We start from the raw sequence: 27425 nt of genomic DNA on the forward strand, positions 1-27425 counted from the left end.
ATATGCCGTTCTGGTCGGGCAGACATTAATCGCAGACCCGGTATCAACAAGTACCACCGGTATCCACTTATCTCTACATTCCACAGAGATATAGAGAGGTTTGTTATGACCTGTGCCCTCAGGTGGTAGCTCCTTGTCCGAAAAGGTTAATGCCGGGGAACCTCCTCCCGGAAAAACCAGCCCAACCAGCTGTTCAGGCGTGGTGTCTATGGAGAGTTTGGACTTGTCCATAGCAGATAGGACAGCTTCTCTGTGCACTCGTGATGCCATTAGCAGTCCCCAGATGGAGATGTCTGCTTGTATCTTCTTTAATTGTTTCAGCACAGCTTCATCTTCAATCTGCTTCTCCTTCTGTTTCTCCGCCTCTCTATCCTTCCCGGATGCCTCGGGTTGGTCCAGGTGTGGGGGCTTGAAGTACCGCCCACTTCTTGTCATATGGTCAACCTCATCGAGGTACCAAGTATCATCCGGCTGGTTATTCCCCCAGTCTTCATCGGTGTGGGCAAGACACAAATCGTCATCTTCCCACCACATTCCGCTGGCAGCCAACAGACATCTGTCTGGCTCCAGTCCGCTCGCACTCTCAGTGCTCTCTGTCCATATGCTCGCAGCATTGTTTGTCTTTGTGCACACGGCACTTACAGTCCCCTCAGGGCCCTTTGCCTTTCTGGCTCTCTCAGTAGCCTCAAATTTTTCTTGTTCCAACTGCGTCAGTACAGTTGTTTGCTCAACAGTTCCCATATCCATAATGCCCATGTCCCGAGCGGAATTCTCAACACCGGCGCTCTCCGGCGATACAACTTGATTTTCGGCCGTTCCGGCCACAACTGATATTTCTGCCCCTGCCGGGCTCTGTTCTGATTGGGTTTCCCCCACTGCATCTGGTTGATCTTCGAGCCATCCCGTGGCCTCCTCTGATTCCTCATAATCATACCAATTAATCGACGCATCCCCCAGTTCCTGGTCCTCGAGAAATTGCAAGTTAGCAAAGTCCTCCTCTACGGCTGTCAGCTCATCTGCCCATAGCCCAGATCCATCCCTCCGGATCATGCATAGTTCTCCTGTCTCTGGCAATTCTACACTTAGCCCAATTCGGCTCGTTGATAGGATGTACTTGCTTGGATCATAGGCTCCCCCAGCAAAATTCTGCCCAGTCTCAGATTCAACAGACTCAGTCTCTCCCAAAATCTGCTCTGCCCTGTCTTCGACGGTCACCACCACCGGTTCTGGTTGGGTTTCGGAGATGTCCACCATGCACAAGAGGTCAGTGCAATCAGGGAGGAGCACCTCCGGCTTGGGTAAGTGGGTGGGCGTAATATAGATGCTAGGATCGTAAGATACGACCCCAGTCTGGATGAAATTAATTCTGTTGGGAGGGGGAGGCTGGTTATGTGGTGGGAGAGGGTTGGTTGTGACATTGGGTTTATCAGGAGGCGCGATCACCTGTTTGTCAATAAGATCTTGGATCTCATGACGCAATCTGTAACAACGGTCGGTGTCATGACCGTGTTGTTGGTGATATACGCAGTACTTTGACGGGTCGTATGAGGGGGGGAGTGGATTCGGTAATGGCTTTGGCTCCAGGGGTTTTAAATGATTTTTTCTGATCAATATTCCCAGAACCTTGGTCAGTGGCATATATAGTGGGGTAAAGGTTCTTTGGCCTCGTGGTTGGAATCGGTTGTTTTGTGTATTGCTTCCGGACGCGCCGGAGAATGGTGTGGCAGTCATGGGCCTTGGAGGGGGAGGGGGAGTGATGGTGACCATACTAACTTCCGAGGCTCTCGTATTTGCAGCGGCGCTCGGGCCTGCATTGTTATTGCGATTGAAGGTCCTCCTCGGTTGTTCTCTGTCCTGGTCAAACAGACCTTGTTTCATTGCATCTTCGATTTGCACCCCCATATCATGTAAATCTGCGAAAGTAGGGAAGGGGACTACAATCATTCTCTGCATTAACTTCGGGTGGAGATTGCGCACAATCATCCGAATTTGATCTTTGTCAGTAGGCCTTAAAGTCATCGTTGACGCCTTTGCCCTCCATCGGATCACAAAGTCCGAGAAAGATTCCTTGGGCTCTTGCCTCGTCGTTTCAAGATCACGGGTTGTGATCTCGATCTGAGTGTTGTATGAATATTACGTGACAAAGGCTTCAGCCATCTCATCCCAATTCTTCTTCACTTCATCTGGTAATCTTGCGTATCAATGGGAGGCCACACCCGACAGGGTTCGGCCGAATAGTGAGAGCTTCTGTGGTCGCGTAAGGCCCATTGGCCGCAAGACATCCGCAAACAGTCGGATATGGACCATGGGGTCGCCGGTCCCGTCAAAACGGTCGATTTGTGGCATTTTGAATCTATCGGGGAGCGTTACGGCCTCCTCGGTATATCCATCTCCGATATCCGGCATAGCCTTGGCCCCTTGGGATTTTTTGAAGAGCTTCTCCAGTTTGCTCAATTTCAGAGCCGTATGATCAACCTCGACCTCAGATGGAGAGTCCGGGTGATTGGGTGTATGGACCTTGGACAGTTGTGGTGGAAGTGGGGGCGGAGTTGGCCCCGTTGGAAGACTCGTGTCCTCTTGTAAATTTTGGACAGTCGGTACAGTATTCTGGGTGTTCGGAGGAACGTCCTGAATAGCAGGAGCCTTCTCAGGTAATGGGGCCCCCGCCGGAGGGGGGATTTGTTGTGAAGCAGATGCTGTATTCTGCTGTTGCAACCTGGTGATTAGTTCAGCCTGTTGGGCCATGACTGCGGCCTGCTGTTTGGAGAATTCCGCTTGGCGGGCGGCATCGTCATGCATTTGCTTCATACTCTCCTACATCTGGCGCATTAAGGCCTCTATCCCTGATGTATTCTGTTGCTCCATTCGACTAACTGGTATGTCTACTCTTATAGCACTAATCAGGACTTCACCTCTGTTGTCCTCTGACGGGGTAACCCACTGCCCTGACAACCTCTGTTCTGACACACTGCGCCTTTTCGGCTTCCTTCTGGTAACAGGGGGTAGAGAATAGAACACTGGCTGTCCGTCGATTAGATCCTCAGATCGATGGAGTCGACGACCTCGTGTCCAATGTGCTTGGGGAATGCCTGCTGGGTCGGAAGCAATCGTGCTAAAACTGACCTAGCAAAAGATAAATAAAGCGAAAAGGAAATAAATAAACAGATAAACGGACAGCATAACAGCTTAAAATAAAATGCAAGACACACAGTCGGGCATAATCAACACACAGTCAATAAGCTGAAATACACACTGTCCTCAAACACTGATTATCATCCCTGTATCACTGTTCCCTAAAACAGAATCTGATATCCGCAGATAACTAATCCTCAAATACTGGCTGATGCCCGCAGGCTTGATACCCATAATACCAAACTGATGCCCGCAGGCCTGATGTCGATAATACTGAACTGATGCCCGCAGGCCTGATACTGTCAATACTGAACCGTAGCCCGCAGGCTTGATACTCAAACTCATATACTGATCTGATGCCCGCAGGCCTGATACTGACAATTCTGAACTGATGCCCGCAGGCTTGGTGCCCAAACTCATATACTGATACATGCATTCCTGTAGAGACGCACTCTAAAGCACATAACAGATAAGTGAGAGCCAAAACACCCCTATGTTGGGGTAGGGTTTCCCTGTCCTATTGTGTCAGGAGCTAGGGTTTCACTACGCACGCAGCGGTTTCAAACAACCTATAAACGGGTAAGCAACCTGTCCTAGTTTGGAATGGTCACTATGGATCCGAATATGCACTAGGTCGAATGGTCAAAGAGGGTGCCCCGGTAAAACCGGGGTTTGTGCTCCCATACTGGCAGAGCCCATAACCGGTCAGCCTTATGGTCATGCCTTGACAAGACAAGCCTCCGGCAAACCGTTCAGGAATAGCAGATGGCAAACACGGTGTCCTAGGCGCACCAATGCAAATGCAATGCAAAGAATCACACAAGTGTAGTCAAAAACAGATATCATGAGTTCGAGTCAAGCTCTCTAAATCCCCAGCAGAGTCGCCAGAAACTGTAACAAGCCCGCGGGGGGACCTCGCTACAGCTCGGACTCGACTCTTCGCAGTCACGGTTCTAAGTCTGAACCAAAGAGTCCAAATCCGGCAAATCGTTTTTAGGAAAACTGATTTTTGAAAGAAGTGCCAAACATGGACTGCTTTGCCAGATACAGAGTCGCCACCTAAATATTTTATTTTGGGAAATTTAGGAAACCCTGACTCGGTGCCAAAAGGCCACGTGTCCGTCATCACCAAAGTTGCCTCGGCTCGGGAACTTGGGTACGATTGGGGAAGGTCACTTCGTGAGCACCCCCGCTCGCCCGGTCATAGACCGGCCTCTACTAACCATGATATCAATTTTTTGAAAACATTGTGAGTTCTTAATCTGGTTTATTAGCCTAGGTTACTATGTGATGCGCACAGCATGCAAATATAGACCGGGTCGCCCGAATTGGAACAAAACATTTCATGCTTGTTTTTGAAAATGGTTTGCTACCCGCAGGTAGGCTTGAAACATTTGATGATTTACTCCAATTCAGATAACACAGCCTCCACCCACAGGCATTCAGACAGTTAAATCATGTAAGCACATAGCCTCATGGTAAGCATGCTATTCATGGCAACACTCACACGCATGCAAGGATGCTAAAGCATAAAACTTACCGGGTACTCCAAGCCAAAACAAAAACTGTATTAGAAATCATGCATGATCCTAAGTATACAGAAATGCCTAATGCAACACATGCAAAATGCAACTATAGCAGGCTCGGCTATTCTAAGATGGTATATGAAATGCTACAACTACCATGTATTCAATTTGGAATTGAAAGTACGATGCAGTTAGTATGGTGCGCCGAGCCCGGTGCATGCAAAACAGATGAATGATGCAAACATGCTGTCATACCGTATGCTAATTTAAATATGCCCTAATCTAACCATCATAAGCGGATAAATAAAAGGGAGAAAGACGTGGGGTTGGAAGACATACATCACACTCACGCACGCTTATTACAGTTGTGCCTTCGCTCGGAGGGTCCGAATAAATATACAGTCCAAATATCACAGTCCCGAATAAAAGAATATTACAGTCCGAAATATTACGAAGTTCTAATTAATTAACAAATTAACTATGAAAGCAAATAAAACTGGCGTGCAAGCCAAGGACCGCCTTGCTTCTGATGGATGATGCATGTCCAGGTTGTCTTGCGCGGAAATCCACCGGCATGCCCCAATTAGCCTCTGTTTACACCTGTTCTTGAAATGCGTGCCAAGTCCCAAAAGTTGCTGATCCTTCGTTTTGCTGCAACAGAGAGCAGGAAAGGGGCATAGCAATGTATTTGCACAAATATATACATGTCTCGATCCTCGTGCCACCAATCACGCATACCGAGGCATGATGGCCGAGGAGTCGAAATGCACAACTCAATATAGGATGAATGCACATGAAACTACAGTTAAAACCTAACTCCATCATGGATAATCCGGAGTGTCGGTGACTGGCGAATTGAGACACATTCCGTCACTCGGAGTATGAAATATACCTCGTTTCCCGTGCCCGGACTAACTCCTATTCCGGACACGATGCAATATGCATGATATGCATGAAATGCAACTAAGATGTAATCCTAACATACACAATGTCATGAAAATGAGGTGCCTCGAAATGCGTGCACGCGGGCACGCAAACCGAGGCAATGATATGTGTCTCAAAATACGTGCACGCGGGCACGCAAACCGAGGCGATGATATGCGTCTCGAAATACGTACACGCGGGCACGCAAAGTGAGGCGATGATATGCGTCTCGAAATATGTGCACGCGGGCACGTAAACCGAGGCGATGATATGCGTCTCGAAATACGTACACGCGGGCACGCAAACCGAGGCGATGATATGTGTCTCGAAATACGTGCACGCGGGCACGCAAATCGAGACAATGATAAAATGCAATGAAATAACATGGAAATGACAATTGGGCTTATACCGACATGAGTGAGCCTCAGCCACACTCACATCGGATGCCGGCGGATAAAAATGGAGTGCCTCGAAATGCGTGCACACGGGCACGCAAACCGAGGCAATGATAAAATGCAATGAAATGACATGGAAATGACAATTGGGCTTATACCAACATGAGTGAGCCTCAGCCACACTCACATCGGATGCCGGCGGATAAAAATGGAGTGCCTCGAAATGCGTGCACACGGGCACGCAAACCGAGGCAATGATAAAATGCAATGAAATGACATGGAATGGATGGCAATCATTCTAACAGAATTTCAGCAACAAAATATGGGGGAAAACAGTCCCGAAATGAAGCGAAATGATACCAAATGCAAGGAATTGTCCCGAAATGCAACATTAGGCATCCGAAATGGCCTATAGCCATGCCAAACATGCACAATATGGACATGCAATGCAAAGACAGAAGCTAGGCAGTCCCGAGAGATGCACTTTCACAGTTATAAACATGGCCAAACAGCAAGCATAGGTAAGGGAAAAATAGCATACAAGAATAGGGGCCAAAAGAGGGGTAATGAAGCAAGTGGTATAAGCTAAACCCAAAATGAAAAATTTCCTTCTACAACACTGAAGATGGACCAAAAATATGAACATTTACAGTATATGGCAGCCTCAAAATCAGTATACAAATATGCTAAAAAAGTGATGCAAAATGAGGCTCAAAAGGTGCTAAAACATGAAGTATACCAAATAATCACCAAAAAGAAAAAAAATGTTAATGAAACATGAAGTATAGGCCAAAATAAGGCCACTTTCAGTTCGGACCAAGGTCCAAAAACAGAAGAAAAGAGGGCTACCAATTTATGCAAAAAATGGGGCCAAATAGGGGATATAACTACAAGTGACATATGGAAGCACCAAACAATGTTGAGCCCTTCTCCAATGTTGAAGAGGGGCTCAAAATAAGCCTAATATAAGTTTACAACATGCTCGAAAATAAATTTCTCATGGGTCAAAAATAGCATGCAAAACTATGACATACAAGAGGATCAATGAAGCAAGTGTGTTATGGAGGGCTCAAACAGGGTTGAGCCCTTAATAAAAAGTGAAGATGAACTCAAAATATGGCCCTTTTCAGTTAGGGCCGGAGCTTGAAACAAAAAGGAAGTGGGGCTTAGAAATAGATCAAGAAAAAGGGTCAAAAGGGTAAAAGTGTTACTTACCCTTGAAGATTCAAACTTTTGTTGCTTCTTGGATGGATTTGCAGCTTCTTTAGCCTTCAAGAATCCTTCCTTGTTGCTGGAAATGAGATGGTGGTGGTAGAGCTTGGTGGTGTAGAAGGAATAATGGTTAGAGACTTAGGGTTTTTTGAAGAATTGAGAAGGAAGAAGATGGAGTTGGCTATGGAAGCTTGAAGGAGAGTTCTTCTAACTCTAACAAAGAAGGCCACCAGCTGGTTATAAGGGTCCAAAAGGGGGTGTAAAGGTGGGGGAAAAGGAGAGTAAAACTCCCCCACAAAATATCCCCCGGACACAGATAATATCTGGGGGATATTGCCCCACAGCTGTAAAGTGCACAGTGCAAGGAAGCAGGCCGACTCATTACTTTTGCTGGAGGTGGCCGGCCGGCCGGCTAGGGGTCAAAAGGGTCAATGTGATTTTCTGGCCGGCCAGCTACTAGAGAGGTACCCCTATGTGTGTACAACACAACCATGTGGTTAAAAGTCCAAGAAAGTGGGTCCAAGGGGTTCAACATTAGCCCGGAAGAAGGGGGTCAAAAGGGTCAAGTTGAATTACTGGCCGGCCATGAACTTTTAGGGGCCTCTCAGGTGTGTACATCACAGATATGTGGTTGAAAGTTCAAGAAAAAAGGTCCAAGGGGTTCAACATTAGCCCAGAAGAAAAGAGTCAAAAGGGTCAGGTGACCTTAATGGCCGGCCACCAACTTTTAGGGGCCTCCCAGATGTGTAGATCACAGATATGTGGTTGAAAGTTGGCAACACTAGCTCCAAGGTATTCAACATTAGCCCGGAAGTGCGAAAAACGGGCGCCGGGAGGCTCCGGAGGAGAGATAACTGGCTGTTGCAACAATTGCTGGCCTCTCACCCTTCAGTGACCTTCCTCGTGATAAAACAGAGGTACCTGCCAAAAATGAGCAAAAACCGTTGCAAAACGAATGTTTCGGGGCCAAAACACGCAGTTCGGGGTCCCGAAAATGGGCTGTTAAGCACCGAAAATGGTATTCGACCTCGAAGTGGGTTTCTCAGCCCCCAGTGTCCCTCAAAAGGGAGAAAATAGGAAGTATGCCAAGAATCAGAGCAATAGGAGATGGTTAAGCGGTCCCGAACCGAGGCACACGGCCTGACGGCTCCGAAAACCGGGAACCGGACTCCGAAATGGGCAAAATGGCCTACGGCCACCAAATGTAGCCTACGGACATTGAGAGATGGTCTACGGGACCTCTCCCTCCCCTCAGGAAAAGAAACAGAGAAAACCGAATCTGGTTCGCAAACCGAGACAAGGCACAGAAAAGGGTTCGGAAGTCCGGAGGTAGGGCTCACGGCCGCGGCTCTGAAACTTCTGAATGAGCACATTATGCAACATCACCGAGCGCTCTATCGGTGACGTCTGAGTCTTAAGGTCGGTCAAAAATGGGGTGTCTACAATCATCATTTTTAGTTTTAACAAAAAGTGTTGTGTCAATCGTTCCTCTAAAAAATTTATTTTCAATAAAAAATTCACTCAGTCGTTCATACCATGCACGAGGTGCTTATTTCAAACCATATAAAGCTTTTGATAGTTTAAAAACATGATTTGGAAAAACATGATTTTCAAAACCTGGGGGTTGTTTAACATAAACTTCCTCATTTATAAAACCATTTAGAAAGACACTTTTTATGTCACGCCCCACTTTTTATTACTCGAAGTCATTACCAAATTCATTAACTTAATTCAATTTCAAGGATAACATGCGGAAATAAACTCATACATTCAATCTGTAGAAGTGATTAACATTACTCTCATTCGTATGCAACGTAAATATTACATGAACATACTTAATAAATTGCCCTTGGGCTTACATCATTTAAGGTACAAGAAGAAGGGTGTAACCCTTTTACAACAATGGCATTCTGCCCACATAAGAGAGGCCCCGTGGCCAACAAATCAGAAGACCCAATTCTTGCAGCACATTCTGCTCAACACCTGAAAAAGATTCAACAACGTGGGATGAACATATAGTCCAGTAGGGATCTCAACATGGCCCTCAACAATAACAACATACAGATAGCTATGATCATGAACACTCATTCTCATACTAGAATAGTAATGTGACAGTTTATACAAAATATATATGTATGAACTTTTCTCGAAAACAACCGTTTCATTCAACGCTACAAGTGGTTTGTCTTTTCCTTTTTCCTTTCATTACCCCTCATTCCCAATCTTTCATAACATTAACAAATACTTAGGAAGTAATCTCACTAAGCCCGATACTCTCTTCTATTTCCTATACATACTCAGATGTACCTTTTTAAACATGTTTATATTTAAAACATTCGTTCTCCTCCACACTTTTCAAAAGACAAAAAAGACATTTTGGTTCGTTTCCATTACTATCATAACTATACATGCATATCTTTGTAAAAATATAAATTTACAACCCACCAACATGTATACAATTTTCCAATGGAGTAACTCGGTCCTCCGAACTGTAACCAATCAAATCCATGATATTTTCAATTACAACGAAACAACAACAATCCCACTTTGCTCTACTAGCTATGTGCGTAGTAAGCCAACAATGCACTCCACTCAACAACATTAACAACAAGCCAGTTTACCAGGCGCTAGCTAGAAGGCTATGGTGCCTCCGATTATTAGCGCAGTCAGTTCTCCAGGCGCTAGCTGGAAGGTAACGGTACCTTTGATTCTAAGCGCGGGGTATAACACCAACAATCACAGCACATCAAGGCATAACCAACATGTATAATGCATATACATAAACTATCAAGATACCAGCAATGTGTTAAAGCATATGAACACATGACTATCTCCTTCCGAGCAAATATACATATATATAATGTATCTAGCACTTCATCACATACGGTGTTCAATTAATCAATGGGATAATGCATACACGACAATTCAACACAACCACGTCATCCTCCACCGATGACCAAGGACAAAACCTCTAGATGCAAATATTTAGTACATCTATTAAAGACTCAATTACTATGAAACCACAAACCCGACAACAACATTAACATGGCAGTTCAAGATACAATTCCACACATGTGTGTGTTCAACACTCATGAAACAACAATCCAATTTTCATACGTATTTCAAAATACTTTTCCCATTTCACAAAACAAGTTCCACTTCCCCTTTTTGTTTTAACAAAACCAACTCCGTCTCTTTTGTTGTCACAAAACCAAATCCATCCCTTTTGTTTTACAAAAACCAATTTCTACCAACAAGAAAGCCATAACTCACATTAGTCCACTACATTCATTTCAAACCCATTCCAAAGCCAAAGTTAACCCCTTAGGCATTAACACCTTCACCCAACTCACATCAACAATAGAGATTTACAATATAGGTTCACTATTCTCCATTTTAATTTATCAATCAAATATGATTTAGGCCTTTTTCTTCCATCAACTACAACATGCTAATTTACACTCCAATTAGCCCAAAATAACCATCAATGACAACATAACCATTTTCCAACACCCAACCCTATGTTCCTTTTCATGATTTCAAACAAATCCAACATGGATATGATTTTTATGCAATACAAAATTACCACATGTCTATCTATAGACGAAGTATTGAAAAAGAACAAGGAGAATCCCTACCTCAAATGGAGAACTCAAATAGAGAAGATGACCCGAAATCAAAGTGCTCCAAATCCCAAATTTCTTGTATCACAACGAAGCCCTCGACGATCAACACACTTCTTACAAAGGCCCAAGGTGAGGAAAACACTCTAGATAGATCAATCCTAAGAGAGAAGTTAGGTTTTAGAGTGAGGTGCTCTCCAATGGAGGTTTCGAAAAAGTATGAGAGAGAAAGGAAATCAAAAAGTGATCAAAAAGTGATTTCACGGACTGATACAGAAATAGGTCCGCTCGAGCGTACAACACCCCGCTCGAGCGTCAGACACAGGTTCACGCTCGAGCGTCCAAAGATCCGCTCGAGCGCCGGATGCACTCTTCCAGAATTTTCTGCAGACGTCCAAAATGCTGAGAGAAGGAATTTCACGCTCGAGCGTCCAAACCGCCGCTCGAGCGGAGAGACCAAAGCCTGGGCAAAATTTCTAAGCTTTAAAACACAACCAACTTATTCCCAACTTGCCCAACACAACCCAAAACTCTAACACAAGGAGTAAGGGATAGAAATGAGGATAAGACAACAATGAATCTACGGAACCGAGTCCGGATTACAGTTAAACGGCAACAGGGAATACCGGGATCGCTATATTTTACGTCCATTTGATAAAGTTTGAAATCTCTAAAACATGCAAATGCAAGTAACATGCGAATGGCTTCTAATCTAGCAACCGGAGCAAAGGTTTCACCGAAATCAATACCTATACCTTCTTCTTGATTGTATCCTTGTGCAACAAGTCTATTCTTGTTTCTGATAATTGTATCGGATTCATCAAGCTTGTTTCGAAAGATCCATTTGGTACCGATAATGGTATAATCTTTAGGTTTTGGCACAAGTTTCCACACTTTGTTTCTCTTAAATTCGTTAAGCTCTTCATGCATAGCTATCATCTAATATTCATCGAATTCGGCTTCTTGAAAGTTTTTAGGCTCAATTTGTGAGAGAAAAGTCAAGTTACTACAGATGTTTCTAAGTGAAGAACGAGTTTCAATACCTTTTGTAAGATCACCTAGGATTAAATCCTTAGGGTAATTATGAAAAAACTTCTATTCTCTTGGCAAATCATCATTGTTTCCTTCTTCTTCTTGAGGTGGGAGAATAGGTTGTTCAATCTCTTTGATCAACTTACATGGTTAGTTCTCTTCTTTGTAGATACTTGAATCTTCCACATTTGGTTCCAAATCTATATTATCACTAACAATTTGCTTTTGAGCAGAGATGTTAGTTTCATCAAATGTCACATGTATAGATTCTTCCACAACAAGAGTTCTTTTATTAAAAACACGATAAGCTTTGCTAGTTAGGGAATAGCTAAGAAAAATTGTTTCATCAGATTTTGAATCAAATTTACCTAAGTTATCCTTATCATTATTATGCACAAAATATTTACAACCAAAAACATGCAAGTGACTAATGTTAGGCTTTCTATCATGCCAAAGTTCATAAGAAGTCTTTTTGAGAATAGATCTAATCAATGCACGATTTAAAATATAGCATGCGGTGTGAACAGCTTCGGCTCAAAAATATTTAGGAAGATTATTTTCGCCAAACATTATTCTACTCATCTCTTCTAAAGTTCTATTCTTCCTTTCTACTACACCAATTTGTTGAGGGGTTCTAGGTGCTGAAAAATTATGTCCAATACCACGCTCATCACAAAACAATTCAAATTTCTCATTTTCAAGTTCTCTACCATGGTCGATTTGAATATTAGTAATAAGAAAGCCTTTTTCAATTTGAATTTTACGACAGAGTTTTGTGAAGAAAGAAAAGGTTTCATCTGTGTATGCTAAAAACATAACCCATGTAAATTTTGAATAATCATCAACAATAACAAGACAATAATGTTTACCACCTAGACTAGATGTCCTTGAGGGACCAAATAAATCCATATGCAGTAGTTGTAAAGGTCTAGTTGTGGAAATGTGAGATTTTGATTTAAACGATGTTTTAGTTTGTTTTCCTTGTTGACAAACACTACAAAGATGATCTTTTTCAAATTTAATTTTTGGAAGTCCAATGACCAAATCCTTTCTCAAAAGTTTAGCAATTAAATCCATATGAGCATGACTAAGTCTTTTATGCCATAACCAACTATTTTCATTATTAACATATAGACATTTAACATCACTAGCATAGAGATCATTGAGATGAAAAACATAAACATTATCATGACGATTACCAACGAATAAAGCTTTATGATCATTTGTGCTTTCAATTGTGCAATGTGATTTATCAAAAATAACTCGATTACCTTTATCACATAATTGACTAATACTAAGTAGATTATGCTTAAGTCCATCAACAAGTAAAACATTTTCAATAGAAAGGTTAGGAGAAATAACGATGCTACCAATACCGATGATTTTTCCTTTCTTGTTGTCTCCAAAAGTAACAAAGCCTCCATCTTTGGATGACAGTGTAGTAAAGAAGGATTTATCTCCGATCAGGTATCTGGAACATCCACTATCAAGGTACCATTTCCCTTCTTTAGCTTTGGACTTAAAGCAAACCTACAAGATAACAATCAAGTGTTGGTTTTTGGTACCATAGTTTCTTGGGTCCTTCTTGGTTAGTTTTGTTAGATCCATTAACAATTCAAATCTTTTTAATTCTCATGTTTATATTAATTTTGAATGGAAAAGAAGATATATAATGGCATTTCTTTCTATAATAATAACAAGTAATATGAGAGTGAGTCATGAGAGGTGCCTTTTTAAAAATTGAATTGAGATTCTTTTATTTTTTAAATGCCCGCTTTATCGAAAACACATATTTGATTTCCAAGAAGCATGTTAAGGTTATTTCTACCTTTTTACAAAATTTTCAAGTATTTTTGTTAAATCATCAATATTGTTTTTTAAAGTAATTTTCTCATTAAAGATAGTATCAAAATCATTTTTCAAAACAATTTTTTCTTTCTTTAATTCTTCTACATTAATAGATAAAGATGCAGCAGATTTCTTCAACACATTATTTTTTGCACAAACTTTTCTAAATTCATCTTGTAGTTCATAGAATGCACTTTCAAGTTTTTCATAAAGAGTAGTTACCTCATCTTGAGTAGAGTTTTTATCTTCAAGAGCCATGAGACATAAGTTGGCTACTTCATTTTCAATTTCATTACTTGAGCTTTCATCTTCACTTTCTCCCCAAGCTGCTACCATGGCCTTTTTGTTTCTTTTATAATCTTTTCCATGATTCTTCAATTTTGGACAATCCATCTTCATATGTCCATGATTTTTGCGCTCATAGCTAATAATAGGCTCTTTTTTGTTATCTTTGTTGTACTCTTTCTTGAAAGGTCTTCTTCCTCCATAATTGTTTTTCTTGAAGTGCTTTTTGAGATTTCTACTAAACATGGCATAGCTTTCATCCTCACTGGAGTTTTTATGTTCTTCTTCATTTGATGAGGCTTTGAATGCAATTCCACTTTTCTTTTTGTTTTCAACATCCCCATGTCCTTTCATGGTGATCTCATGAGTCATAAAGGAACCCATAAGCTCATCTAATCCAAGTGTAAAGAGATTTTTGGCTTCTATAATGGCCGTGACCTTTGCTTCCCAATTTTTTGGTAAACACCTAAGAATTTTTCTCACCAACTCACTGTTAGTATAAGTTTTGCCAAGAAATTTCAAAGAGTTTACAATTTTAGTAAATCTAGTAAACATACTTGAAATAGATTCATCAGAGTTCATTTTAAACAATTCATAACTATGAACAAGCATATTAATACGAGATTTCTTCACTTGGTTTGTACTTTCATATGTTACCTCAAGTTTGTCCCAAATTTCTTTTGCCGAACCACAACTTGAAATTCTATTATACTCCTTAGAGTCTAATCCACAAACAAGAGTGAGTTTGGCTTTTGTATTGGCTTGCAATAATTTATGATCACTCTCATCACATTCATCTTCAATTTTAGGTACACTAATATTGTCTACTAATTTCGTAGGAATTTTTGGGCCTTTGGTGACAATAATCCACATGGCATAATCAATGGCTTGTAGGTATAGGGTCATCTTATCCTTCCAATGACTATAGTTGTTTCCGTCAAACAATTGTGACCTATTTGTGGCTTGTCCTTCAGTCAAAATAGAATTAGGTTTTTACAAATAAAAATAATAATACCCTAATAAAAATTATGACTAGCACAATAGATAAATATAGTTAATGAAATAAAAATAATTAAAACAAGTGTTCTAACAACTATGTCAGTTAATGATTTTAGCACAGTGAAAATGTGAAATATAGCTGTAGCAATTTAAATAAAATAAAGAGATAAGGGAGAGAGAGACAAACAAATTTATAGTGGTTCGGCTTCAACTCGGCCTACGTCCACTCCTCAAGGTTCACTTGAGATTTTCCACTATACTCTAACGTCACAGGGTGCTAGCAATCTTTTCACAGATGGAACAATCCTCCATAGATTTTACACAGACTTTCTAAGTCAAGAATACTGAGTGTACTACACTCTTACAAGGTTGAAAAGAAGGTGTTTTTGCTTTCACAGAAAGCTACAAGAATTATCTCTCAAAGATAGATATAAAAATGAAACTCTAATTTTTCTGTAAACTTTACACAGGAAAGATGGACTTAAAGCTATACGTCTCAGTGTATAATTTCTAAAAGAGGATGTACACAAAAATTGAAGAACACTTCTCAGAGAATTTTTCAGAGAATAGATGTGAGTGATTATAGATCAAAGAATATTTTCTGATTTTTTTTTTTGTTTACATGTTTACATTAGAGGCTTTGGTATATATAATGAAACTTATAGTCGTTTATAGCCGTTGTATTCATTTGAATTTATAGCCGTTTATAGCCGTTGTACTCTATCATTACTAATTTGAATATCTTCCACTTGAACCTTTTGGCCTGCTGCTGTGCTGGGCTGTTTGAACTCCTGATTTAATTAAATATTAAATGCATTCTAACAACATTTAGGATAAAGGTTTAGGTGAGAAATAATGGGACAAAATAAATTTTGATTCTATTTTTCTCTTTCAAATAAATTAAAACATAATTAAATAAATCATCAAAATAAATTGTGATTCTATTTTTCCCTTCCAAATAAATTAAAATATAATTAAATAAATCATCAAAATAAATGTTGATTCTATTTTTCTCTTTCAAATAAATCATCAGAATAAATTGTGATTCTATTTTTCTCATCCAAATAAATTAAAACATAATTAAATAAATCATCAAAATAAATAAGTCTAACATGTTGGTTTGAGCCTTTGTGAGTTAAGGGGTTGTCCCCTCATTTTGGCTCTTTGGGCTGTTAAGCTTTTTGGGCTATCTTTCATCACCTTTAAATCAAACTTTTTGGGCCTTCTTACCACTAATTTTCAGAGGTTCTTAGAGGCTAAAAATGTTTTTTTGAGGCCCAAAAAATAGAGGGGTTGGCCACCACTCTCCATGCTTGTTTACTAGTTTAAAAGCTCCATGTTTTAGCTTATTGTCATAGCTTCTTTTAACATGTTTTCAAACTGATTTTGGGCTATCAAAACTCTGTGTTTTTTGGCTGAAGCTTAGGTCCTAAGGCCATTAAAGGTTGAGGGGTTGATAGCCCTTCTTTGTACCTTATTTTGGAGGCCTTTGCCCTCGTGTTTCCCACCCTTGCATCATCTTTTTCAGAGCTCTTAACCACTAAAAATCAGAGTTATTTCAGCGAAAAAAACCTTATTTTGAAGTCCAAAATTAGAAGGGGTAGCCTCTCCTCCTTGTGCCTTATTTGCGAGCCTGGATAGCTTAACATATGAGCATATTTTTCTAGCATTTTTTTACCTCAATCTCAGCATATTTTTGCCACTGTTTTGACTGGTTTTAGCTCTGTTTTGAGCTGGTTTGGTCCTTTGAGACTTGTATTGTGTGGTTATAGTGCAATCGGCTTCACTAGTTTGGTGTTTTAGGCCTTCAAACATCATTTCCTTGAGTTGATTGCATGTTTTAGTATTATTTTGCATGTAATTTCAGCACATATAATATTTGCAACCTCCCTCATTTCTTCACTTTTTCATTTTCTTTGAGGGTTGTTTAGCTTTAGGGTTGTGTTTAAGCTCGAGATCGAGGTTCGTGCTTAATGGTTTTAATCCTCTTTTTAGGGTTTCTACTAACCAATGGCATGACCTCTCTCTTGCCTTAAGTCATTCCTTGGTTGACACCTCTTCCATTAGAGCACACTCACTTTTGGACTAATCAATTAAAGAATTAATTGGTAATCTAAAATGTGTAAACAAAATGAACAAAGTAAAAGAGGCAAGATAAGCATCTGTTATGTTGCATTGCATGTGTTCGAATCGGACGTTAATTTGAACATGAGAAAAATGGGACGTTTCATATTCAAAGTGATAAATGTGTCACTTTTCTTGGTCACCATCACCCTTGATCATGCATGATAGGGTCGTGCTTTTGTCAAGTCTTGTTTTGCATTCATTAACTTGTGCAAGCTTGGCTCCTTAGCCATCATGCATTGAAAATGCTTGGTTGATGGTTTGAGGGCCGAGAATTACACTCATTTGAACTTGTGTAATGATAAAAAGGGTAACAATGCACATAAACCTTGAAAATACATTGCTTTGCCTCTGTTTTCTCTCTGTTGCAGCAAAAAAAGAAAGCCCGGGGAAGGGGTGGCCGACCGGCTAGTTTTAGTGGCCGACGGCCACTTGTAGTAGCCGACAGCCACTTTTTGTAGTCGACCGGCCACCAGTGAATTTTTGCACAAATGTGCTCCTGAGGTGGAGTAGAGGCATTCAGGGAGTTGGTACAATTTTCAGTGATCAAACGGGTGCAAACAGAGGCATTCGATGGCAAGGCAATGGCATTTTCGGGTGGATCAACCGAGCATGCATGCATCCCTCGCCCTCGAGGCCATTTAGTTGCTTTTGTTAACTTAGAATAAGTTAGCTATTTTATTCACTACAACAAAAGTAATCTATGGTGACGAAAAGTAGTGAAGAAAATAAATTTTCTCACTAAATAAGAACAATTCGTGACGAATTATAAAATTTTGTCACATATAATAAAAAAATAAAAATAATAGGTGATGAAATTTATTTTTGTCAATAAATACTTCTTTTTAGGTGAGGAAAAATTAAGTTTCGTCATCGAAGGTTTTTCCGCTAAATTTTTTTTGGTGGCGCCAAAATTCTGAGACTTTTGGTGAGAAAAAAATTTGTCACTAATTGTAAAATTATTACTGAGGAATATATTTTCGTCACCAATAATTTTACCTTTTTTCTTTTTTTTGAAAAACTTGATTTTAAATATTTTAAGATTATTTGGTGTGAAATATATTTTCGTTATTAATAATTTTTAATATTTTGAGACCTTTTAGTGAGGAAATTATTTTGTCACTAATTTTAAAGGGAAAATTTTGACAAATTGGGTGGTAATGAAAAAAAATAGACTACTAATTTTTTCCTCTCTTTTGTTTTTTTTAATCAATTTTCCTCTCATATCTCTCTCTCACTGCAACAAATTGCAAATTTAGTGACTAAAAAATTTCATAAAACACATAAATTTATTTTTTGGTAGGAATACTTTCATATTACTGCCCAATTTATGAATTATAATTTATTTTATTTTTTTTTCATATTTTTTTGCTATATTTACATACACCCAAAATTGAAGCACCAAAAAAAATTCTGATTTGGCACCTAAATTAGTCCCAAAAAACTTTTCAACTCCTTGATTAGAACATTGTGCCCTAATCCATCTACAGTTCTTTCACAAAGCTGTAACAGAGAACCACTGTGAGGACGGTTCATCCACCACCCACCATGAGGACGGTTCATCCCTCACACCGTGAGTTCATCCTGTATCGACATTAAGCTACAGCACCACTGTGAGTTCCAGGTCAGTTAGTTGTCTCTGTTTCTCTTTTTCTACCCCTCTCTCTATCTCTTCAGGTCCCTAGGTTTCTCATTCTCTACCCTCACTCTGTCTTCGGACTTGTTTGCATGAATGGAATTCATTGTTAAGATGAGATTAAAGTCATTTCATTCATTACTTCTGACATCTCCAAAACTTCTCTACTTTAAAGGGTTCCATGAACAACTTGAATGATTTTAATTTGGGGAAAAAATATAGAAAATAGAATGATTAACATGTTATGTATTCTGATTATGATATTCATATTCTACCCAATATAATCATTGAAGTGAATGAATTGTTGGTGATTCTACACACAGTAAAGTCTCATGCTTCTGATCATGCTTCTGATCATGCTTCTGATTATGGGTCTGCTCGGTGTTTGATAAAATGCCATAATGGCTAGTTTTTTCTTTATTGTTTTGTTTTTTTTGTTTTTGTTTTGTTTTTTTTTTAAAGGAGCAACAGGATTGGATAATTATAAAATCTTATTCATCTTTCATTCCCTCCAATCACAAAGTTATTGTAATAACAATGATGTCCTTGTTTTGCATTTCGCATCCTTGGTTCTTGTAATGAATGATAAATGATAATGATGTCCCTGCTAGAGATGGTCTAAATTCATGCCAGAATTGCTAATTTGCTAAGTAATAGAAATTCGCTTTCTTTTGTTAGATGTCCTGTTCCACATTTTTCATGCCAGAATTGCTAATTTGCTAAGTCCTGTTCCACATTTTTCATGCCAGAATTGCTAATTTGCTAAGTCCTGTTTCACATTTTTCATGCCAGAATTGCTAATTTGCTAAGTCCTGTTCCACATTTTTCAAAGTAGAAGTATTTTTTTTATTATTTATAAAAAAATCTAAATCAGATGTAAGTCATTTACTTCTCACTTTGCACCCTTGACAATACATGTTTTATTCCCAATTCATTTCAGCAGCCAGAACTTTATGAATTTGATCACATCCATTTTGATTCAAGTATTGGAAGTCCAGTTGCAATATTGTATGGTGCTCTTGGGACAGATTGCTTTAGAGAATTTCAAGTCGCATTGGTGGCAACAGCCAAAGAGGTCTACTACCTGATGCTAAGCTATATTATTTTTACTTGTTACTACATTTTTCTATGTACCTACTGGTGAGCTATTCTATATGGTTGTGCTACTACTGGTGCATCATCAGTAAATATAGATTTTTCCATAGAGTAAACATTTGTCAAAATAGATTAGCATCAGGCTTCTTTAGTGATTGATTCCCACTTATCACATAATTGCGTTGTTTTTTTTCCCACATGCATCCTGGTTATCAAAAACTCATTGGATACTCCAACACACAAGTCCATGTCTCAGACAGAGTGGTAGAGTCTTTCTAGGATAGACTAGAGTGCTGTAGTAGAGCATAATTGCAAAGTAGACAATAGTGCAAAACATCTTTTAAGATGGCTTCTTCAAGTTGATCTCTTATTGTAGTAGCAGACAACTTGAAGACCAAATGGGGGGCGTTTGTAAGAGAAAGTTTTGTTAAGCTACTATTTTGGTGAATAAAATTCAGATTTGCAGTGCCTAGATAAGCCTCTTTGTTACTGATTTTATTATCTATTTTTGGGTGGAAATTGATTGCATGAAGTTGAATATTTGTGTAGAAATAGTCAGATTTACATGTGTTATGTTTGTGCCTTGTTATACCCTGTTTGTGGCTTTTTTTCTTTTTTTTTTTTGTATTATTAACTAAATTTTTTGTTCATTTTTGACTTTCTATTCTTTTTTGCCCTCGTGTCACCTGTGTAAAAAATGTTGACATTGATCAGATTCAGATGATTGAAGATGTACTTAATTTGAGCCTTCTTGACTATGGAAAACTACTTTAACTTTCACCCAATGCTGTGGGTGCTAATCAAACATCTGAACATGGTCTTCTCTCTGAGCTCAACGTCGATGGTTCTATGCTTAGTTCTGGAAATCTGCTATCAAGTTTCTCTTCTATTGTTGATGAAGTGTTTGAGCTTGAGAGAGGGTCATCTGCACCTTCTTTCTCTAGTCAGAGTCACTCTTCATCATTTAATGCATCTGCTGTAGCGCATTGTGGCTTTGTTCTAATGAATTTTCAGAGTATGAAAGTTAGAACCTCCTTACCTAAGCGGGAGGGAGGAACACAAATAGCACAGATCAATAATGCTCATAAAGTTTCTGGTAGATCTCCCCATTATAATAGTGGCTCTATTTATTCAACAAGCAATTTGAAAGGCATCATGCAGTCTAGCTCTGTAAGTTCACCACCTTCTGGCTTAGAAAGGAGCACAACTTTGAAAAACTGTTTGCTTCAAAATCTAACTAGGATTTGGCTTCTTTTATATCTCCACATTCTGCTGATTCTTGTGCCACAATGAATTTGTCTTCCCCACCAAGACTGACTAGCCCCCGAGTTTCTGCACCAATTGTAAAACCTAACAGGCCTAGAACCTCAGCAATTGGATCTTTTAAAGTTTCTGGATCTAGCCCTTAGGCTACAACTATCATATGTAAGTTACTTTGATTTTATCTGTATTAGCTGCGACTTATAAATTTCCATTAAATAGTATTTTTGTAGTTAATTGTATTTGTGATAAATGTGTTCCTTTCAGCCGAAGCACCAGATTTTGCTGTTGGTCCTAGCTCAAAGCTTCATGCTGTTACTAGACATGATAGAAGATCAAGAAAGTGTACAATTTCAAATATGTTGAATTTGATTCCATCACTTCAATGTTTAGAGCTCCAGTCAGGATTTAGTAAGAGAAAAAAAATCATGGATTCAGGATTCAGTCGTCAGATTTCACCACAGGCACTCATTTCATTGAAGATGATTGGCAAAACTGAAGGTTATAGTTATGCAAGTCTATTTGCTGAAGCAAATAAAGGAAATGCACCCTCTAGCATATATGTTTCAGCTCTTCTTCATGTGGTCAGGCATTGCTCACTTTGTATCAAGCATGCTCGACTCTCTAGCCAGATGGATGCACTTGACATTTCATATGTTGAAGAAGTGGGTCTAAGAAATGCATCCTCAAATTTATGGTTCCGATTCCCATTTGCGAAAGGCAATACATGGCAACACATATGCCTGCGACTTGGTCGACCTGGACGCATGTATTGAGATGTCAAAATAAATGACCAGCACTTCAGGGACTTGTGGGAACTTTAGAATGGAAGCAATAGTACTCCATAGGGTTCTGGTGTTCGTATTGCCAATACGTCTGATGTAGATTCTCATATCTGTTATGACCCAGTAGGTGTTGTTTTGAGTTATCATTCTGTGGAGGCAGATAGCATCAAGAAGTTAGTGGCAGATATCCAAAGGCTCTCCAATGCTAGAATGTTTGCACTTGGAATGCGAAAACTGCTTGGAGTAAGACCAGATGAGAAACTAGAAAAAGACAGTGCAAACTCCAATAGTAAAGCAGCAGTTGGAGCCAAAAGTGCTCTCGAGGCATTTGACAACTTTTCAGAATAGATGAGGAGGGCTTTTCGCATTGAGGCAGTTGGTCTCATGAGTTTGTAGTTTAGTTTTGGTTGGGGGTACTTGTTTGCTTTGTTGTCGAGTGGGAGTCTGGTAAAGAGGGATGCACGATACATGTTTCTCCCGACCAGCTTTGGCCTCATACCAAGGTTAGTTTTTTGTTTGTTTTTGACTTTCTGTTCTGTTTTTCCTCCCTAAATAATGGAAATCAACCTACTTCAATTATTTTCCTTTTTTGTTTTTGAAATGTTACAGAGGTATTATTGTATATATACACTACAAAGTTGTTATAAGGTAGTGTTAAACTTGTAATATTCTTCACAGTAGCCACATGTTAGCTACAGGTTAAGACAATTGCAGTCAGAGTCAGTGAGGAAACTACTTATGGCCTAAGGTCTCCAAAATTCATCCAATAACCCTCTATTATGGAGTATTTCTATAATGTATATGACATGGTCCCTAAATTTTTCCAAAATTCTTTTGGTTTTCCTATATTTCAGTAGTATTTGTACAGTGTATATGGGATGACTATTCACATATTAATATTATATAATAGCATCAGTGTGTACTTTGGCACCAAATATATATATATATATATAATATGTAAAAGCATTTTTTTTTCAAATATAAAAATCATTGAGGTATTTTTTTTTTTTTCATTCATAGAGGTATTTCTTTTTAAATAAAGTAGCTACTGTGAAAATAATATAACAAAAATGAGGATCAAGGTAAGTTGTAGTTTCCTAATCAATTAGCTAAGCTACCTAAGCAATGCAGCTCTCCTCCAAGGAGCCTACTTCTTTACCTCTCCATTTCCCAAATGACCCTTTGGATGTTGTCATTTGTGGCAGATGATACTCCAATGGGTGTGAATGATCTGAACATCACTTTGGATAAAGTTATGCCAATGAACCTTATGTAGTAATGCCATTTTATTCAGATATTCTTATCCATTTGGGTTCACCAAGTAAGTTCAAACCAAATCTAACCGGCCTTATCAGATTGTTTTTGGGTAGCTTTTGCCACTATATAAGATCAATTATCACAGTTTCATGTGGTTACCACCCAATTTTGGGTAGCTTTTGTCAATTTTGAATTTGCTGAGTGATGCAGAGTGCATAAAACTGTTATGACCCTACCGCTATTATATATTTTTCAAAAAAATTCGTAAGTTTGCAAGCTTTGAAGAAGGGATTTCCTTTTAAGATGGATTTATTTTTCTGCAGGTTGTTGAGTTTGCCCTGGCTTTGCAGAAAGCTGGGTGCTTTTTAGTTGTTCTGAAATGTGTGCTTGCACCTGTTGCTGCTGCTGCTGCAACATCTGCTCTTCGAATCCCTACAATTGGTATTAGGACAGGGTCTTTCTGTGTTGGCCAAGTTAATTGATTCTTTAGCTCTGTCTACTACTCCTAATAATGAATTAGACTTGACTGGCTTGTGTTGTGCATAATCTTTTTGCTTTCATTTGTACATATAATTAGCTATCTGATCTTGTAATTTGCTTTTCAAGTACTAAAGTGGGCATTTTAGCGATATCATGTGTTCATATATTGAGTTTACTCATGTAATGAACTTTGAATTTGTTTTTCCTTTTAATTTGCTTTTCATATAACGGAGTTTGTGTGCATGTCGTGAAAGAGTTTTTACGACATGCATTGCAAGCCGTAAAAATTCAATTTTGTTGTAGTGAGAACTTGCTCCGAAGAATGTGGAATACAAGGCTATGGATGACAGTGCAATAAAAAAAGGTTAGCATGCTTAACTCATGCTATTTTGCTAAGTTAATTGACTGACTTTGAAAGCTATGCAAAGTTTCATTCTCTTCTGGTTATGAAACTCCATAGATGGTGTCATTGAAACCTGTCTTCCACTTCATTTATAGAAATATGAATTGTACTCTAAGCTGAAATTATGCACTATACCTCGTAGTTTTTATTAATCAGTTCTATGACACTGAATTATGGATAGTATGCGTATTCCAAAAAGTTATCCTAATATCCTATTGTTGTTTCTCTGATAACGTGTTTCTTTTGCTTTTTCTCTTTAAAATGATCTGTGCTAGTCAACTCTTCTTCTGATGCCTTTCCAACAAAGTTATGCGTTTCTAAATTGTGATATTTTACTTCAGAATGTGTGAATTTGATTTGTTATTTGTTAACTTATCTATATTGTCCTTATCTTATTCCTATAGGTACAATGCTTCAGTTCTTTGATTTGAGTTAGGAATAGATTCTTAAACAATATGATGTTGGAGATGCAGGTGTAACTCTTGAAGATCCTCACACTAAAGATCTCAGCCAAGAAGTTAAGGGCTTCATATTCTCTGGAATTCTGGTTCGTTTATGAAAGTCATATTTGCCTCAATTGCAATTCCATTTCAAAATACTTTTGGTCACTTCTATAGCTGCATTAATTGTTTATCTTTCTCTCTATACATGATCTAGATATATTTAGTAGATGTTGAATATTTACCGGAGACCATTATAATCTTTTATTTTCTGGATGGAGAATCTTTTTTGGCTGAAAACTCAAGTTTGAAAAATGTTTTCAAGCAATCATGAGTGGACTTTTCTTCATTTTGTAACAGTCTATCACATATAGGAAAATAAAGTTCTGCTTGGCTACTAACTATAAGCAATTGGACTATTAACACTTTTTGACAAATACTTTATTGATTACTATTATTATTTTTATTGTTATATTTAGTAAGACGAGAAAATTGATTATCACTAATTCATAGGATATAGTTACAGCATGGAAGTGAACTTTTTTCAATAAACCTTAAATGTTGTACGTATCATTTTCTGATTTTCAATGAATCACAAATCTGAAACTGAAAATAGAAGTAATATAATTAGCTACGGAGAATGATTAGAAAATATGAACAATAATATGTGACACAAGTTTTTTTGGTGACATTTAAAATCTGCCAGCATTTTATGACTGCCTTTACTTGAGTCTTGAAAATTCCTTCTTAGAACCTTGATTGTACTAGCAACATTATTTTTTTGGGTATTTTTGCTAGGTAGTGTTGGAGTTGCTCTAAGTTAGTAATATGATTAATAGGAGCTTGCCATGTACAAAGGAACTTCTGGTTGTCAAGCTAGACTCATTGTGTACACAATTTGTATTGACATGGATAGAGTGGTCTATACAGTGTAACTGATAATATGTTAATGTTTTTCTTGTTAATTTTCTTTGCAGATTGGTTTTTGATGACGTTTGGAAGCATACTTGCAAATCAAGATCAAGTGTTGAATTTATTTATTTATTATTTATTTATTTATGGAATTGATACTTAGTTGTAGTTGCAAATCAAGATTGAGTGTTGATTTTTTTTTTGTGGACTTCACGTTAGTTCATTTTGGGATTTGCTTTGATGGTTTTTTTGTTATACTTAATGGATTATTATTAAAGTTGTTTGATGGATATATTTTGATTTATAATATAAATTGTTTAGTGAATTTTTTTGTGGAGTGGTGTATAATAGTTAGTGGAATTCTTAATACATTTAAAAGGATATTGGGATATAAGCAGGGATATTTGTAAAATAATAATTTAAATTGAAATATAAAACATGGAACAAATTTAGTGACGAATTTGTTTCGTCATTTGTACTTGTTATTATGACAAAGTGATTATTCGTCGCTAATAAATATTTTTTATGACAAAATTTATTACAGATTATATATGAAAGTTTTCATTGATTTTGTTGTTTGGTGACTAAAAATTTCATCACGTATATAAATATTTGCCACGAAATATATTTCGTCACCCATTTGACTTTTGGAGACGAAAAATTTGATCAATTTTACATCTTATTGTGACGAAATTATTTTCTCATCAATGATTAACATGTGTGACGAATTTATTTGTCAACTAAAATTATAAATATAGTATTGAATAACTATTTGGTGACGAAAATGAGAATTTTTGGTGACAAAATGTTGTTTTATTGGTGACAAAAAAATTCGTCACTAAAGAAATTTCATTGGTGACGAAATTAGTTTTCGTCACGGTGGTTTTTAGTGACAAACATTCAATGACGAAACTAGTGAGGAAAATATTTCATCACAAATATCTATAGTGACGAAATTAGCTCTTTGGAGACAAAAAAAATTCGTCATTCAAGACCCAACTTGTTGTAGTGATTCATACAAGTGTTATAATTACTTAGCTTAATTCGTTTTGTAATATTTTAGCTAGCTTAGAATAGTTAGTTAATTTACTTCAATTATTGTATTAGTTAACTAGAATAGTTAAGTAGTTTTCGGTTTGTAATTAGTTAGCTTAATTAGCGTAACTAGCTAGTTAGCTTAATCATTCGGACCCTCCTTCGTGAGGACATAATGTTGTAATAAGTGTGTGTGCGTGCGTGTGTGCATGTCTTCCAACCCCAAGTCTTTCTCTCTTTTATTTAACTGCTTTTGATGATTAGATTAGGGACAGTTTCAATTAGCATACCTTATGCTTGCATGTTTGCATCATTCATTTGTCTTGCATGCACCGAGGCTCGACGCATCATTCAAACTGTATTGTCATTTCAATACTTATTTGAACACGTGTTTCAGAGCATGTTATCAAATTGAATCAAATCATGTGCCATATTAGTAGCCGAGCCTATTAATTGCATATTGCATGTGTTGCATTAGGCATTTTAACATAGTTAGGATCATGCATCTTTCTAACTAGTTTTTGTTTTGGCTTGGAGTACTCGGTGAGTTTTATGCTTTAGCATGCTTGCATTAGTACGATTGCCATGTTGCCAGATAGCATGCCTGCCATAAGGCTATTTGCTTAGATGATTAACTACATGAATGCCTGTGGATGAAGGCTTTATTATTTGAATTGAAACAATTCAACGAATGTATGTTTAAGCCCACTTTGCGAAGTGGCAAATCAGGTTTTAAGCCCATCTTATTTGGTGGAAAATCCGCGTTTTAGCCCACTTGAGGTTGGCAAATTCAAACTAATTTCGAAAACAAACATGAGTTAAAATGTTCCAATTCTTGCGATTTTAGTCTATACTTGTATGCGTGTGCATCACGTAGTAAAAGTTAGCTAATAACCGGAATAAGAGCACATAATGTTTATAAAAGAACATATCATGATTAGTAGAGGCCGATCCTTTGATCAGGCGAGCAGGGGTGCTCATTTCAGGACCTTTCCCTCTCGTACCCAAGTTCCCGAGCCGAG

At 38.3% G+C, this 27425-nt stretch overlaps 1 pseudogene; it reads left to right on the top strand.

The window, feature by feature from the left end:
• The first annotated feature begins 20680 nt into the window (after window positions 1–20680).
• Window positions 20681–22492, top strand: LOC114298191 (mediator of RNA polymerase II transcription subunit 14 pseudogene; annotated as a pseudogene).
• Window positions 22493–27425: the final 4933 nt, after the last annotated feature.

This window comes from Camellia sinensis, chromosome 7 (genome assembly GCF_055761805.1).
Source record: "Camellia sinensis isolate YWXY chromosome 7, ASM5576180v1, whole genome shotgun sequence".
Classification (NCBI taxonomy): domain Eukaryota; kingdom Viridiplantae; phylum Streptophyta; class Magnoliopsida; order Ericales; family Theaceae; genus Camellia; species Camellia sinensis.